General features: G+C 44.6%; 1 protein-coding gene across 4 annotated transcripts in view; it reads left to right on the top strand.

Annotated features, from left to right (window-relative positions):
- Positions 1-17,118, top strand: part of LOC128691274 (uncharacterized) — an 85,174-nt gene that overhangs the window by 41,979 nt on the left and 26,077 nt on the right. The window contains exon 1 of one of the 4 annotated variants that reach the window (XM_053780170.2): positions 6,318-7,042. The exons of the other annotated variants lie outside the window; for them this stretch is intronic. The gene's annotated coding sequence lies outside the window, so the exon portion shown is untranslated. Of the gene's footprint in view, positions 1-6,317; positions 7,043-17,118 lie in introns of those variants that run through there. 4 annotated transcript variants of the gene reach the window in all.

The raw sequence follows: 17,118 nt of genomic DNA, 5'->3' as shown, positions 1-17,118 counted from the left end.
TATTAATATATTGAACCATCATGGTGACATCACACATCCCTGTCTAAGGCCTACTTTTACTGGGAAATAATCTCCCTCTCGCCTACATACTCTAACCTGAGCCGCACTATCCTCATAAAGACTCTTCACTGCTTTCAATAACCTACCTCCTATTCAACATCTGCCACACTGCCGCTCCCCCCCTATCCACCCTATCATACTCCTTTTCCAAATCCATAAATACCACAAAAACCTATTTACCCATATCTAAATATTGTTCACCTATATGTTTCACTTCGAATACTTGGTCTACACACCCCCTACCCTTCCTAAAGCCTCCTTGTTCATCTGCTAACCTACTCTCCATCTTACCCTTAATTCTATCAATAATAACTACCGTACACTTTACCAGGTATACTCAACAGACTTATTCCCCTATAATTTTTACACTCTCTTTTGTCTCCTTTGCATTTAAACAAAGGAACTATGCATGCTCTCTGCCAATCCCTAGGTACCTTACCCTCTTCCATACATTTATTAAATAAAAGCACTAACCACTCCAAAACTATATCTCCACCTGCTTTTAACATTTCTATCTTTATCCCATCAATCCCAGCTGCTTTACCCCCTTTCATTCTACCCACTGCCCCACGAACTTCCTCCACACTCACAACTGGTTCTTCTTCACTCCTATAAGATGTTATTCCTTCTTGCCCTATACACGAAATCACAGCTTCCATATCTTCATCAACATTAAACTATTCCTCAAAATATTCCCTCCAATTTCTGATACCTCTGACTCTCCGTTTAATAACTCTCCTCTCCTATTTTTTAACTAACAAATCCATTCGTTCCCTAGGCTTTCTCAAATTATTAATCTCACTCCAAAACTTTTTTTTTATTTTCAACAAAATTTGTTGATAACATCTCACCCACTCTTTCATTTGCTCTTTTATGTTGCTTCACCACTCTCTTAACCTCTCTTTTTCTCTTCATATACTCCTCCCTCTGTGCATCACTTTTATTTTGTAAAAACCTTTCATATGCTAACTTTTTCTCTTACTACTCTCTTTACATCATCATTCCACCAATCGCTCCTCTTCCCTCCCGCACCCACTTTTCTGTAACCATCTGTCTATTGGTAACTTTCCTTATGTATGATGGGAGGCTGTTGAACAGTGTTGGGCTCCTGACATTTATTGTGGAGGTAATTTTTTTCCTGATTTTCATTGAGGGTATGTTGCACCATCTGCTGAGTCTTTTGCTTTCGTAGGGAATGATTCCTATGTGCAGATTTGGAACCAGTCCCTCTAGGATTTTCCAAGTGTAAATTATGATGTATCGTTTTCGCCTGCGTTCCAGGGAGTACAGGTCAAGGGACTTCAGTCGTTCCCAGTAATTAATGTAGTACTTGACTGAACTAATACCTGCAGTGAAGGTTCTCTGTATATTCTCCAGATCTTCAGTTGCGTCTCCCTCGAATGTGGCTGTTGGTGTACAGTAGTAATCCAGCTTCAACTCGCCTTCTAACACGGTATAGGAAATTAATTTAACTTTTTATTTTTATTTTTTTAAAACTGACTAAAGAAACACTTTGATAAATGAAACTGCTTTATTTATGTTTATTGTAAGTTTAGTGATGACTGGACACACAACATAGCTCTTCTCCTGTCACCAGAAATAGGCAAATACACACACACACACACACACACACACACACACACACACACACACACACACACACACACACACACACACACACACACACACACACACACACACACACACTGTACACTGTGTATCTTAGGTCCATACTGGAGTATGCAGCTCCAGTCTGGAACCCACACCTGGTCAAGCACGTCAAGAAGTTAGAGAAAGTACAAAGGTTTGCAACAAGGCTAGTCCCAGAGCTCAGGGGAATGTCGTACGAGGAAAGGTTAAGGGAAATCGGACTGACGACACTGGAGGACAGAAGGGTCAGGGGAGACATGATAACGACATACAAGATACTGCGGGGATAGACAAGGTGGAGAGAGATAGGATGTTCCAGAGAGGGGACACAGGAACAAGGGGTCACAACTGGAAGCTGAAGACTCAGACGAGTCACAGGGACGTTAGGAAGTATTTCTTCAGTCATAGAGTCGTCAGGAAGTGGAATAGCCTAGCAAGTGAAGTAGTGGAGGCAGGAACCATACATAGTTTTAAGAAGATGTATGATAAAGCTCAGGAAGCAGAGAGAGGACCTAGTAGCAATCAGTGAAGAGGTGGGGCCAGGAGCTGAGTCTCGACCCCTGCAACCACAAATAGGTGAGTACACACACACACACACTCACACACACACACACACACACACACACACACACACACACACACACACACACACACACACACATTCTATCATGCACTCCTAAAATACACAGACATGCAGTTAAGCACACACACACCTTAATAAGCCATGTACAAACGTCATCCAGTCTGACAGATCTTGAGACATGAGTAGTGTGGGAGCCTTGACTCACGGGGGTGAGTCATAAGTGAAGTTATTACTCATATGGCTACTTTAGTGTGTTAGTCCTGACTCACTGAGTTAGTTTAATTAGTTTAATATCTTTATTATGCACCCCATACCCATCCTGTGGGCGGTAGTCAAAAGATTACAGAGGTACATAATGGGTCCAGGGACTGGGCCTCAAAGTTTTGATAGCTGAGCAAGTTACAAAGGTAATGAACTCCAGGTAGGTCTGGTCACAATCATGACAAGTTACAAAGGTATTTACAGATTACAGAGGTGCATAATGGGTCCAGGGACTGGGCCCCCAAAGTTTTGATAGCTGAACTAGGTATAAAGGTAATGAACTCACAAGCTACAAAAGTAATGATGAGGATGGTGAGTGAGTCACATGTAAAATCATTACTCATGCTACCACTGACCTGGCCTGAGATGTCAGCTGTAGAATGACATCATTCACAGCTTGTCTGTCATGCATTAATAGCGTCGTATATTAGTAAATATTGACCTGAGTAATATAGACCCATGAGCTTACGATCCCTCACAAGTCATATTTACCTGGAGGTTACCTGGAGAGAGTTTCGGGGGTCAACGCCCCCGCAGCCCGGTCTGAGACTAGGCCTCGTGGTAGATCAGGGTCTGATCAACCAGCCTGTTATTGCTGGCCGCACGTAAACCGACGTACGAACCACAGCCCTGCTGATCAGGTACTGACATTAGGTGCCTGTCCAGCGCCTTCTTGAAGACAGCCAGGGGTCTATTGGTAATCGCCCTTATGTATGCTGGGAGGCAATTGAACAGTCTTGGGCCCCTGACACTTATTGTGTTGTCTCTTAGTGTACTCCTGCCCCCCCCCCTGCTTCTCAGTGAGGGAATGTTGCATCTCCTGTCGAGTCTTTTGCTTTCGTAGGGAGTGATTTTCGTGTGCATGTTTGGTACTAATCCCTCTAGGATTTTCCAAGTGTATATTATCATGTATCTTTCTCGCCTGCATTCCCAGTAATTTAGGTGCTTTATCGTACTTATGTGTGCCGTGAAAGCTCTCTGTACATTCTCCAGGTCAGCAATTTCGCATGCATTGAAGGGGACAGTTAGTGTACAGCAGTATTCCAGCCTAGAGGGAACAAACGATTTGAAGAGAATAATCATGAGCTTGCCGAAGCTAATTAAACCTATCTTGGTGTTTAGCACCAGGATAACCCAAGAAAGTCAGTGCGTCATCGAGGACTGTCTGTCTTATTTCCATTGGGGTCCTCAATCTTGTCCCCCAGGATGCGACCCACACCAGTCGATTAACACCCAGGTACGTACTACTGTGCTTACTAGGTGACTGGGGACAGCAGGTGTATATTTAACTACGGCCATAGCTTGAACTACTGCCGCATATTGAACTACGGACACTCAGTGTGTAAGGCGAGAGCGTTGCCTACCAGGCCACGGGACACCGGCTTTCTTTTCTCACTAACTGCCGCACGTGTCGTTGACTAGTGTGATTACTACATATTAGGTCACTAAATCATGCTTAGCTAAACTAACACAGGTTCAGTTCCTGAACCTGTTTACCCATGTTGTATTTCTAATGCCACATACTTCCTGCAGCATGGGTTTATGACTAGAAATAAAGGCATTATAATACACTGTCGAACCTTAAAGTACTGGTGGGAGTAAGTTGTGTTGTGGTAGTCTACACTAGCTAGGTTAAACACAGTCTGCTGCATCCATTTAACCTACATTTTAAAATCACTGCCTAGAATATTTCCACGCTGAAAACAAGTCCATTAAGCGTCTTCATAAAATAAATCACGAATTAACACAGTTTAGTCAGCTTCACTTGTTATTACCACCCGGGGGAGTTGACCCCCGGAACACCCTCCAGGTAGAAGATCAAATCTGATTACTTCCCGCTCCCATTGCCCTGTATGGCTCTCAAATCCATCCCCTGGACGGTGGCCAAGAGGTTACAGAGCTACATAATGGGTCCAGGGATGAGGACCCAATGATAACAAGGTTTGTTTGTTTTGTATATATTTTTTATGCATGCAACAGTCATCCTGCGGGAGGTAGTCAAAACAGTTTGATCCCCATGATGAGAAGGCCAACTTTTATTTTCCTTTGTACTCCCGTCCTGATGCCTCTGTCGGCTTTATTATCCCTTAACTCATTTATTTATTAAAGTCACGGGAAAAATCGTGAGACAGTAATTGCCTGGTAGCTATTATGAGCTGGTTCAGAGCTTGGCTGGTTGTTGTGATTTCTACCCCATAGTAAATGTTTTAATTAGACGACATGGACACAGTTGTCTGAGTGTTCAATATTTCAGATCACAGCAGCAACGACCGCTTGCTTACCAGTAGTCTGGACGTACCCACAACCTCTATCCACTATTTTTTTTCCTCTCACACTGACTTGGGAAATCCTAGAGGGACTAGTCCCAAATTTTCACACGAAAATCACTCCCTGCGAAAGGAAAAGACTCGGCAAGAGATGCAACATTCCTACGATGAAAAGCAGGGGCGCCACGAGTACGCTAAGAGACAACACAGTAAGTGTCAGGGGCCCAAGACTGTTCAACTGCCTCCTAGCATACATAAGGAGAATTATCAATAGACCCCTGGCTGTTTTCAAGAAGGCGCTGAACAAACACATAAAGCCAGTACCTGACTAGTCGGGCTGTGGTTCGTACATCGGTTTGCGCGCGCGGCCAACAGTAACAACCTAGTTGATCAGACCCTGATGCACCGCGAGGCCTGGTCACAGACCGGGCCGAGGGGGCTTTGACCCCCCTCTCCAGGTATACCTGAGACAATCATCATAACGAGTGCTTGCCAATCGCCGCAAACGCAGCTCATCCTTCGTGACATTTTTTCCTGGTTATTATAGTGCGCATTACACACCATTATACACAGTGCATCATACACACCGAATAATATGCATCACTGCACACGAAATAGGCCAAGTGTCTATCGACAAGTGCCTTTGAAAACTAGTAACTACTACTACTACAACTACTACTACCAGTATACAAAATTTGTCATACACTGAATTATACATACCAATATACACTGAATCATATAATTTAGTATACAAAATGCATCATGCATATCAGTATACACAGCGTATCAGGAACAGCATCCTACAGCTTATCACAGAACTCAATTGCTATTGACAACTTGGAATAGAAATCCGTGTATGCTGTCACACACGGTGGTGCATATGTGAGGGTGTACACAGTGTTGTACACATGGTGGTTTACACAGGAAACTGCACACATGGTAAGTACTCTCGTGATAATCGTATTGTTCAGAGGGTCCTGTACATGTCGTGATGTATACAGGGTACTGTACAGATGGTGTTCTATCACCCACAAGGGAGTGATGGAAGCAGATCCCATACATAGTTTTACGGACAGGTACGATTAGGGCACACGAGGCTAGGAGGGAATGAATCTGGCAGACTGCAAATTGAGAGGCTGGGGCCAGGAGCTAACACTCGACCTCTGCAGGTACATACATATTGGTGAGTATACACATATGAATGGTTATTAGACATAAATGCCTACACTTTTTTCACGATATTGCTTACGATACACTCTGTATGTTGTACTGAATAATTGGGTGTATATTGGTGTATATAATTCAGTATGTATGGCAGGTTTTGTTTGCTGTTGTATATGATTCATTGTATATACTGGTATGTAATGCACAATGTCATAACCAGAAAAAAATGTCACGAAGAATGAGTTGCGTTGGCGGTGCTTGGCAAGCTCTTATTGTGTGACGGCCTCAGGTAGAGTGAGTGTCAGAGAAAAAGAGAGAGAGTGGAGCCTGAGGAGACACTCAGACCACTGGTAAGCCAGCGGTCGCTGCTGCTGTGGTCTGCCATAGTGAACACAGACCACTGCTTCCGGCACGGTAAGCCAGTGGTCACTGCTGCTGTGGTCTGCCATAGTGAACACAGACCACCGCCTCCGGCACGGTAAGCCAGCGGTCGCTGCTGCTGTGGTCTGCCATAGTGAACACAGACCACTGCCTCCGACACGGGTAAGCCAGTGGTCGCTGCTGCTGTGGTCTGCCATAGTGAACACAGACCACTACCTCCGCACGGTAAGCCAGTGGTCACTGCTGCTGTGGTCTGCCATAGTGAACACAGACCACCGCCTCCGGCACGGTAAGCCAGCGGTCGCTGCTGCTGTGGTCTGCCATAGTGAACACAGACCACTGCCTCCGACACGGGTAAGCCAGTGGTCGCTGCTGCTGTGGTCTGCCATAGTGAACACAGACCACTACCTCCGCACGGTAAGCCAGTGGTCACTGCTGCTGTGGTCTGCCATAGTGAACACAGACCACCGCCTCCGGCACGGTAAGCCAGCGGTCGCTGCTGCTGTGGTCTGCCATAGTGAACACAGACCACTGCCTCCGACACGGGTAAGCCAGTGGTCGCTGCTGCTGTGGTCTGCCATAGTGAACATAGACCACTACATCAGCACTGCATTTCAGCACGGGGACCAGCGGTCGCTGCTACTACTGTGACAACCACATCCTTTATTCAGCACTGGTAAGCTAGCGGTCGCTGCTGCCGCCCGCCGTTAAAGAACTACCATCATTATAAGCGTATCCTCATGACCAGGACACGCTTCAAGTAATTTTCTCTGACGAAAGATCAACAGTGACCAGGAGATGCCGGGCAGTTCAGTTTAGGAGGAATCTTGGCTGATACTGCAAGTGGATTGGGGTATGTTTTTTGTTTTGCAGTGAGGTTGCGAGAAATAATAGAAAATAATAGAAAACAATAGAAATAATAGGAAATAATAGAAAACATTATATATATATATATATATATATATATATATATATATATATATATATATATATTAGGTAGTAGGTTGGTAGACAACAACCGCCCAGGGAGGTACTACCGTCCTGCCAAGTGAGTGTAAAACGAAAGTCTGTAATTGTTTTACATGATGGTAGGATTGCTGGTGTCTTTTGTCTGTCTCATAAACATGCAAGATTTCAGGTATGTCTTGCAACTTCTACTTACACTTAGGTCACACTACACATACATGTACAAGCATATATATACACACCCCTCTGGGTTTTCTGCTATTTTCTTTCTAGTTCTTGTTCTTGTTTATTTCCTCTTATCTCCATGGGGAAGTGGAACAGAATTCTTCCTCCTTAAGTCATGCGTGTCGTAAGAGGCGACTGAAATGCCGGGAGCAAGGGGCTAGTAACCCCTTCTCCTGTATATATTACTTAATTTGAAAGGAGAAACTTTCGTTTTTCCTTTTGGGCCACCCCACCTCGGTGGGATACGGTTACATTGGTACGTTGAAAGAATAATATATATATATAAATGCGAGGGTCTTGGCAAGAGGCGTGGAGTTAAAAGATAAAGAATATAGTTGTCACAGCTGCTCTTTGCTGATATAGATTCTGAAGAGAAGTTGCAGAGATTGGTGGATGAATTTGGTAGGGTGTGCAAAAGAAGAAAATTAAAGGTGAATATAAGGTTATGAGGATATTATATATATATCATATATATATATTCAGATATTTGGGAGTGGACGCAGCTGGAACTGACGGGATCATGACAAAAATGTTAAAAGCAGGGAGGGACATAGTGTTGGAGTGGTTGGTACTTTTGTTTAATAAATGCATGAAAGAGTGTATCAGTCTGGGGAAGGTACCTAGGGATTGTGCGAGAGCAGGCATGTATAGTCCCGTGCTTTATATAAAGGGATTCAGGGGGACAAAAGAGATTGTCTGAAAAATTATAGAGGAATAAGACAGTTTACTGAGTATCGGCCGGTGTGATAATAAAAAAAAAAAAAATAATATATATATATATATATATATATATATATATATATATATATATATATATATATATATATATATATATATATATATATATAAAGCCAGGACGGGAAACAAAAATGTGTACGGTAGGGGGGAAGGTTATTATTGAGAGAATTAGAGGTAAGACAGAATGTAGAATTGCTGATGAGCAAGGAGGTTTTAGAGTGGGTATGGGATGTGTAGATCAAGTGTTTACATTGAAGCATATATGTGAACAGTATTTAGATAAAGGTAGGGAAGATTTTATTGCATTTATGGATTTAGAAAAGGCACATGATAGAGTGGATAGGGGAGCAATGTGGCAGATGTTGCAAGTATATGGAGTAGGTGGTAAGTTACTAAATGCTGTAAAGAGTTTTTATGAGGATAGTGAGGCTCAGGTTAGGGTGGGTAGAAGAGAGGGAGAATATTTCCCGGTAAAAGTAGGTCTTAGACAGGGATGTGTAATGTCACCATGGTGGTTTAATATACTTATAGATGGGATTGTAAAAGAAGTAAATGCTAGGGTGTTCGGGAGAGGGGTGGGATTAAATTATGGGGAAATAAATACAAAATGGGAAGTGACACAGTTACTGTTTGCTGATGCTACTGTGCTTATGGGAGATTCTAAAGAAAAATTGCAAAGGTTAATGGACGAATTTTTGAGTGTGTGTAAAGGTAGAAAGTTGAAAGTGAGCATAGAAAAGAGTAAGGTGATGAGGGTATCAAAGGACTTAGATAAAGAAAAATTAAATATCAAATTGGGGAGGAGGAGTATGGAAGAAGTGAATGTTTTCAGATATTTGGGAGTTGTGTCAGCGGATGGATTTTTGAAGGATGAGGTTAATCATAGAATTGATGAAGGAAAAAGTTGAGTGGTGCATTGAGGTATATGTGGGGACAAAAAATGTTATCTATGGAGGCAAAGAAGGGAATGTATGAAAGTATAGTAGTACCAACACTCTTATATGGGTGTGAAGCTTGGGTTGTAAATCCTGCAGCGAGGGGACGGTTAGAGGCAGTGGAGATGTCCTGTCTAAGGGCAATGTGTCGTGTAAATATTATGCAGAAAATTCGGAGTGTGGAAATTAGGAGGTGTGGAGTTAATAAAAGTATTAGTCAGAGGGCTGAAGAGGGTTTGTTGAGGTGGTTTGGTCATTTAGAGAGAATGGATCAAAATAGAATGACATGGAGAGCGTATAAATCTGTAGGGGACGGAAGGCGGGGTAGGGGTCGTCCTTGAAAAAGTTGGAGGGAGGAGGTAAAGGAGGTATTGTGGGCGAAGGGTTTGGACTTCCAGCAAGCGTGCGTGAGCGTGTTAGAAGTGAATGGAGACGAATGGTATTTGGGACCTGACGAGCTGTTGGAGTGTGAGCAGGGTAATATTTAGTGAAGGGATTCAGGGAAACCGGTTATTTTATATAACCGGACTTGAGTCCTGGAAATGGGAAGTACAATGCTTGCACTCTAAAGGAGGGGTTTGGGATATTGGCAGTTTGGAGGGATGTATTGTGTATTTTTATACGTATATGCTTCCAAACTCTTGTATTCTGAGCACCTCTGCAAAAACGGTGATTATGTGTGAGTGAGGTGAGTGTTGAATGATGATGAAAGTATTTTCTTTTTGGGGATTTTCTTTCTTTTTCGGTTTGGGTCACCCTGCCTCGGTGGGAGACGGCCGACTTGTTGAAAGAAAATATATATATATATATAATGGGGTCCACCTCTGGTGTCAATTGTGGGACCCATAGTCTCGGAGAAGTGGATAAAAAGGCTTCAAGGAAGAATATTTGGATTTCTTCCTGAAGCTGTTTGAATATTCCACTCTCCCTACCACCCCATCTTTTCACATTTTTTTTTACCAATAGGAATATTTTATTACATAATATGGTACAGAAGATTTAAGAGATACATTGTTAATATAAAGGTGGCATATACAGTACATGTTGTTACGTGTGTATCACCGATTATAAGGCGAAAATCTCATCGAGCTCCTCAGAGCTGGGGCGTGTGCCCAAAATACAGCAGGCATTACCGCTTTGAACAGCCGCACTGAGCCGCTGGAACAGAAAACTAGCTGCCCTGGGATCCCTAGTTACCCTGATAAGTCTTTTTCCCAGCTCCTTAAGGAATTTAGATGCATTCTTTCCCCATGAGCCAAAGGTCTCTGAGCCTATGGGAACAAACATATACTAATGGGCAAGTTCTCCATATTTTCTAGACTTTTGGGACTCCCTGAAGCTGGCAGCTGCCCCTCCTTCTTCCCTGGTGTACTGGAGATAGGTATCAGCCAAGGTAGATGCACATGTATAGTCCCACACCACCTGTTTCCCCTCTGTCCAGGCTTGAAGGGTGATACCATCTGGACGCTTCTGGCTGCCATCAGATCTGCATAGCTGGGGTGGCTCCCTTACTGCTGGGCATCCGGCTGTTGTGAGGCTCCTCTTGATAATGTTATTAACCTCCTCATGTCTTGCAATCTTTCCCTCGGATTTACGGCACACAAGACCATGGTACCCGAATCGGTCTGCTGCTTCACTGCCACAAATACACCTGTGTTCGGCGAGAATAGGGGCGGCAAGTCGAAGGGCAACACTGATGCGGATGGTCTGTGGGTCGAGGCGTGTGCCAAGGCTGGAGTTGGGAACAGCCAACAGAAAATCCCCTGCATGAGGTACTCTCACTGCCAGGAGGCGGGCTCTATCCTTCCCTGACACACACTGAAGCACTGTTGAGGCAATATTTTCCACTATTGGACCATCCCAGTGCGATTGTTTGTAGTTGTTGGGGGGAGCAGGTCTGGTTTCAGAGCCCGTTAGATTATCCGAGATCATGGCTCCGTCAATGAACTTTTGGTCCTGGACTCCAAACTTGTCCCTAAGATGTTCAGGGAGAATCGCTGCTACAAGCCCTCTGGATGCAATACATGAGGACAGAAAACAGGTAGCGCAATCTGTGATGACTTGCGGACACCAATGCCTCCTAGTCTGACTGAAAGTGTAGCCTGGTTCCACTGCCCGTCTTCTAGAGTAAGGTTAAGTACTTTCGTAAAAATCTGCCTCAGGATACTGTCATATTCGTGCAGTATAGGGTTATATGAAGGTGCACATCTTAGGAAATATGTCAACCTGGGCAGACTCAAGCCCTTTGTGAGAAGGTACAAGGCATCGTGGGTGTCCAGATTGCCTATTCGTTGTTCCATTCTCCTTAACTCTTCCAATTTCTTCCTGAGAATTGTGTCAATGGCATTGCTTCCCAGAGGTGCTCCTAGCAAGACACTTATTTGTGGGGACAATGACTGCTGCTCCTGGTAGTTATGATCTCACTGCATTTATCACTTGTTGACTGACTGAGATGATTTCACATATGGATGGATTCAGGATGAGACCCATTTCCTCTCCCCGTGTCATTACCTGTGTAAGATCATGTAGGAGGGACTCCTTTGTACCTGCTAGTGTGCCGTCATCTAGGAACCAGATGTTTAGCTCGCTGGTCAGTCTGACTGTGATTTCCCTAACTACTATACAGAATAGAAATGGTGCAAGAGGGTCTCCTTGTTGGACACCCTCCGATGATGTGATTTCATGCTCTCCAAAGAGAAGCATTGATTCCTTGCTATACCCAGCTGCAACAAAAGGGAAGAGACCAGGGAAATGTTCTTGTACTGCTGCTAATACCACGTCTCTTTTCAGGAGATTGAATGCATTCTTGAAATTTAATTTTACCACTGCATTGTCCTCAGGCAGGTTGATATACGCCCTTGTTGCATGAACCGCTGCTTCACTTCCTTGAGAGATCCCAAAGCCCAGCTGCTTTGGTTGAAGCATCATGGCTGCCTGTGCTATAGAGGTGGTACTTCCCTATATTTTAATATATATATATATATATATATATATATATATATATATATATATATATATATATATATATATATATATATATTATATAAATATATAGATTGATAGATTGCACACGATAAGCTTGCCGCATCGACGACAAAATCTAACCTAATCCATTATTAAAAAAATTGTCACTAGCAAGGTAATGATAGTTTATTTATGTAATAGCTATAACATCTTCGGATACAGCCCATCCTCTAACTTTTCTAGTTAGATTCTGTAAGACTAGTCAGGAAACACTACCAGTGTTTACCGACGCGGGTCTTAGTCATATGATGACCCGCCACTGGAGCTTTTGGTAATTTGACCGAAGCCTTCCACAGGCTTACCCGTCCATCTCTTTAAAATTTAAGATTACAATTATAACCACCTTACTTTTCTTGTGTATGTGGCGATACCAACGTTTTAAGGAACCATGGTATGTCTCCTGCTGGAAGACATAACCAGCCATATTCTTTTTATTTCGTTATTATTTTAACTTCCTCGTTGAAAATCAAGAAATATTCAGCAAGCAAGACGGGAAGAAAAAATTTAGATACAATGCAGGGTGCACCTTGTCATGTCAAAGTGGTGAAGACAAGTTACAAAATACAAAGGGATGTATACACTTAGTATATCAAGATAATTTTATCTTAATCCATAAACTACCTTCTATCTAGATGACGTATGACACCTTGAAAGCAACAAGATCTTATGACTGTTAACGAGAGTTTATGAAAGTTAAATCTGATTAAATCCTCAGAGGATTAGGGGAAAAATATTAATATTAAATGCAACATTAATTAAATTTCATGCAAAGTCACCGTCACTAAACAACGCAGCGATACACAGATCTGGAAGCAAGTCTCTGTGAGGGAGCCTGTCTTGATGCCAGAAGACACTCGTTGCAAGGAACTGCCTGTCTTGATGCCAGAAGACACTCGTTGCAAGGAACTGCCTGTCTTGATGCCAGAAGACACTCGTTGCAAGGAACTGTCTGTCTTGATGCAGAAGACACTCGTTGCAAGGAACTGCCTGTCTTGATGCCAGAAGACACTCGTTGCAAGGAACTGCCTGTCTTGATGCAGAAGACACTCGTTGCAAGGAACTGCCTGTCTTGATGCCAGAAGACACTCGTTGCAAGGAACTGCCTGTCTTGATGCCAGAAGACACTCGTTGCAAGGAACTGCCTGTCTTGATGCCAGAAGACACTCGTTGCAAGGAACTGCCTGTCTTGATGCCAGAAGACACTCGTTGCAAGGAACTGCCTGTCTTGATGCCAGAAGACACTCGTTGCAAGGAACTGCCTGTCTTGATGCAGAAGACACTCGTTGCAAGGAACTGCCTGTCTTGATGCCAGAAGACACTCGTTGTAAGGAACTGTCTGTCTTGATGCCAGAAGACACTCTTGCAAGGAACTTCCTGTGTTGATGCCAGAACACACTCGTTGCAAGGAACTGCCTGTCTTGATGCCAGAAGACACTCGTTGCAAGGAACTGCCTGTCTTGATGCCAGAAGACACTCGTTGCAAGGAACTGCCTGTCTTGATGCCAGAAGACACTCGTTGCAAGGAACTGCCTGTGTTGATGCCAGAAGACACTCGTTGCAAGGAACTGCCTGTCTTGATGCCAGAAGACACTCGTTGCAAGGAACTGCCTGTCTTGATGCCAGAAGACACTCGTTGCAAGGAACTGCCTGTCTTGATGCCAGAAGACACTCGTTGCAAGGAACTGCCTGTCTTGATGCCAGAAGACACTCGTTGCAAGGAACTGCCTGTCTTGATGCCAGAAGACACTCGTTGCAAGGAACTGCCTGTCTTGATGCCAGAAGACACTCGTTGCAAGGAACTGCCTGTCTTCGTTGCAAGGAACTGCCTGTCTTGATGCCAGAAGACACTCGTTGCAAGGAACTGCCTGTCTTGATGCCAGAAGACACTCGTTGCAAGGAACTGCCTGTCTTGATGCCAGAAGACACTCGTTGCAAGGAACTGCCTGTCTTGATGCCAGAAGACACTCGTTGCAAGGAACTGCCTGTCTTGATGCCAGAAGACACTCGTTGCAAGGAACTGCCTGTCTTGATGCCAGAAGACACTCGTTGCAAGGAACTGCCTGTCTTGATGTCAGAAGACACTCCTTGCAAGGAACTGCCTGTCTTGATGCCAGAAGACACTCGTTGCAAGGAACTGCCTGTCTTGATCCCAGAAGACACTCGTTGCAAGGAACTGCCTGTCTTGATGCCAGAAGACACTCGTTGCAAGGAACTGCCTGTCTTGATGCAGAAGACACTCGTTGCAAGGAACTGCCTGTCTTGATGCCAGAAGACACTCGTTGCAAGGAACTGCCTGTCTTGATGCCAGAAGACACTCGTTGCAAGGAACTGCCTGTCTTGATGCCAGAAGACACTCGTTGCAAGGAACTGCCTGTCTTGATGCCAGAAGACACTCGTTGCAAGGAACTGCCTGTCTTGATGCAGAAGACACTCGTTGCAAGGAACTGCCTGTCTTGATGCAGAAGACACTCGTTGCAAGGAACTGCCTGTCTTGATGCCAGAAGACACTCGTTGCAAGGAACTGCCTGTCTTGATGCCAGAAGACACTCGTTGCAAGGAACTGCCTGTCTTGATGCCAGAAGACACTCGTTGCAAGGAACTGCCTGTGTTGATGCAGAAGACACTCGTTGCAAGGAACTGCCTGTGTTAATGCCAGAAGACACTCGTTGCAAGGAACTGCCTGTCTTGATGCCAGAAGACACTCGTTGCAAGGAACTGCCTGTCTTGATGCCAGAAGACACTCGTTGCAAGGAACTGCCTGTCTTGATGCCAGAAGACACTCGTTGCAAGGAACTGCCTGTCTTGATGCCAGAAGACACTCGTTGCAAGGAATTGCCTGTCTTGATGCCAGAAGACACTCGTTGCAAGGAACTGTCTTGTCTTGATGCAGAAGACACTCGTTGCAAGGAACTGCCTGTCTTGATGCCAGAAGACACTCGTTGCAAGGAACTGTCTGTCTTGATGCAGAAGACTCTCGTTGCAAGGAACTGCCTGTCTTGATGCCAGAAGACACTCGTTGCAAGGAACTGCCTGTCTTGATGCCAGAAGACACTCGTTGCAAGGAACTGACTGTCTTGATTCCAGAAGACACTCGTTGCAAGGAACTGCCTGTGTTGATGCAGAAGACACTCGTTGCAAGGAACTGCCTGTGTTAATGCCAGAAGACACTCGTTGCAAGGAACTGCCTGTCTTGATGCAGAAGACACTCGTTGCAAGGAACTGCCTGTGTTAATGCCAGAAGACACTCGTTGCAAGGAACTGCCTGTCTTGATGCCAGAAGACACTCGTTGCAAGGAACTGCCTGTCTTGATGCCAGAAGACACTCGTTGCAAGGAACTGCCTGTGTTGATGCAGAAGACACTCGTTGCAAGGAACTGCCTGTGTTAATGCCAGAAGACACTCGTTGCAAGGAACTGCCTGTCTTGATGCCAGAAGACACTCGTTGCAAGGAACTGCCTGTCTTGATGCCAGAAGACACTCGTTGCAAGGAACTGCCTGTCTTGATGCCAGAAGACACTCGTTGCAAGGAACTGCCTGTCTTGATGCCAGAAGACACTCGTTGCAAGGAATTGCCTGTCTTGATGCCAGAAGACACTCGTTGCAAGGAACTGCCTGTCTTGATGCAGAAGACACTCGTTGCAAGGAACTGCCTGTCTTGATGCCAGAAGACACTCGTTGCAAGGAACTGCCTGTCTTGATGCCAGAAGACACTCGTTGCAAGGAACTGCCTGTCTTGATGCAGAAGACACTCGTTGCAAGGAACTGCCTGTCTTAATGCCAGAAGACACTCGTTGCAAGGATCTGCCTGTGTTAATGCCAGAAGACACTCGTTGCAAGGAACTGCCTGTCTTGATGCCAGAAGACACTCGTTGCAAGGAACTGCCTGTCTTGATGCCAGAAGACACTCGTTGCAAGGAAGTGCCTGTCTTAATGCCAGAAGACACTCGTTGCAAGGAACTGCCTGTCTTAATGCCAGAAGACACTCGTTGCAAGGAACTGCCTGTGTTGATGCCAGAAGACACTCGTTGCAAGGAACTGCCTGTGTTAATGCCAGAAGACACTCGTTGCAAGGAACTGCCTGTCTTGATGCCAGAAGACACTCGTTGCAAGGAACTGTCTGTCTTGATGCCAGAAGACACTCGTTGCAAGGAACTGCCTGTCTTGATGCCAGAAGACACTCGTTGCAAGGAACTGTCTGTCTTGATGCCAGAAGACACTCGTTGCAAGGAACTGCCTGTCTTGATGCCAGAAGACACTCGTTGCAAGGAACTGCCTGTCTTGATGCAGAAGACACTCGTTGCAAGGAACTGCCTGTGTTGATGCAGAAGACACTCGTTGCAAGGAACTGCCTGTGTTAATGCCAGAAGACACTCGTTGCAAGGAACTGCCTGTCTTGATGCCAGAAGACACTCGTTGCAAGGAACTGCCTGTGTTAATGCCAGAAGACACTCGTTGCAAGGAACTGCCTGTCTTGATGCCAGAAGACACTCGTTGCAAGGAACTGCCTGTCTTGATGCCAGAAGACACTCGTTGCAAGGAACTGCCTGTGTTCATGCCAGAAGACACTCGTTGCAAGGAACTGCCTGTGTTGATGCCAGAAGACACTCGTTGCAAGGAACTGCCTGTGTTGATGCCAGAAGACACTCGTTGCAAGGAACTGCCTGTCTTGATGCCAGGAGACGCTCGTTGCAAGGAACTGAATCTTTCTTTCCCTGCCCCAGGCTCCGACCTGACTATCCTTGGATGAATCTTCTTTAAGTTTTGTTTCTCAGATGCTGGATACCCTTTTGGGTGTAGAACTTCATAATAATAATAATAATAATAATAATAATAATAATAATAATAATACAACTGTATTAAAAGG

Source organism: Cherax quadricarinatus, chromosome 36 (assembly GCF_038502225.1).
Source record: "Cherax quadricarinatus isolate ZL_2023a chromosome 36, ASM3850222v1, whole genome shotgun sequence".
Taxonomy (NCBI): Eukaryota; Metazoa; Arthropoda; class Malacostraca; order Decapoda; family Parastacidae; genus Cherax; species Cherax quadricarinatus.
Note: the sequence above shows the minus strand (reverse complement) of the source record. Positions and strands in the feature narration are given on the sequence as shown.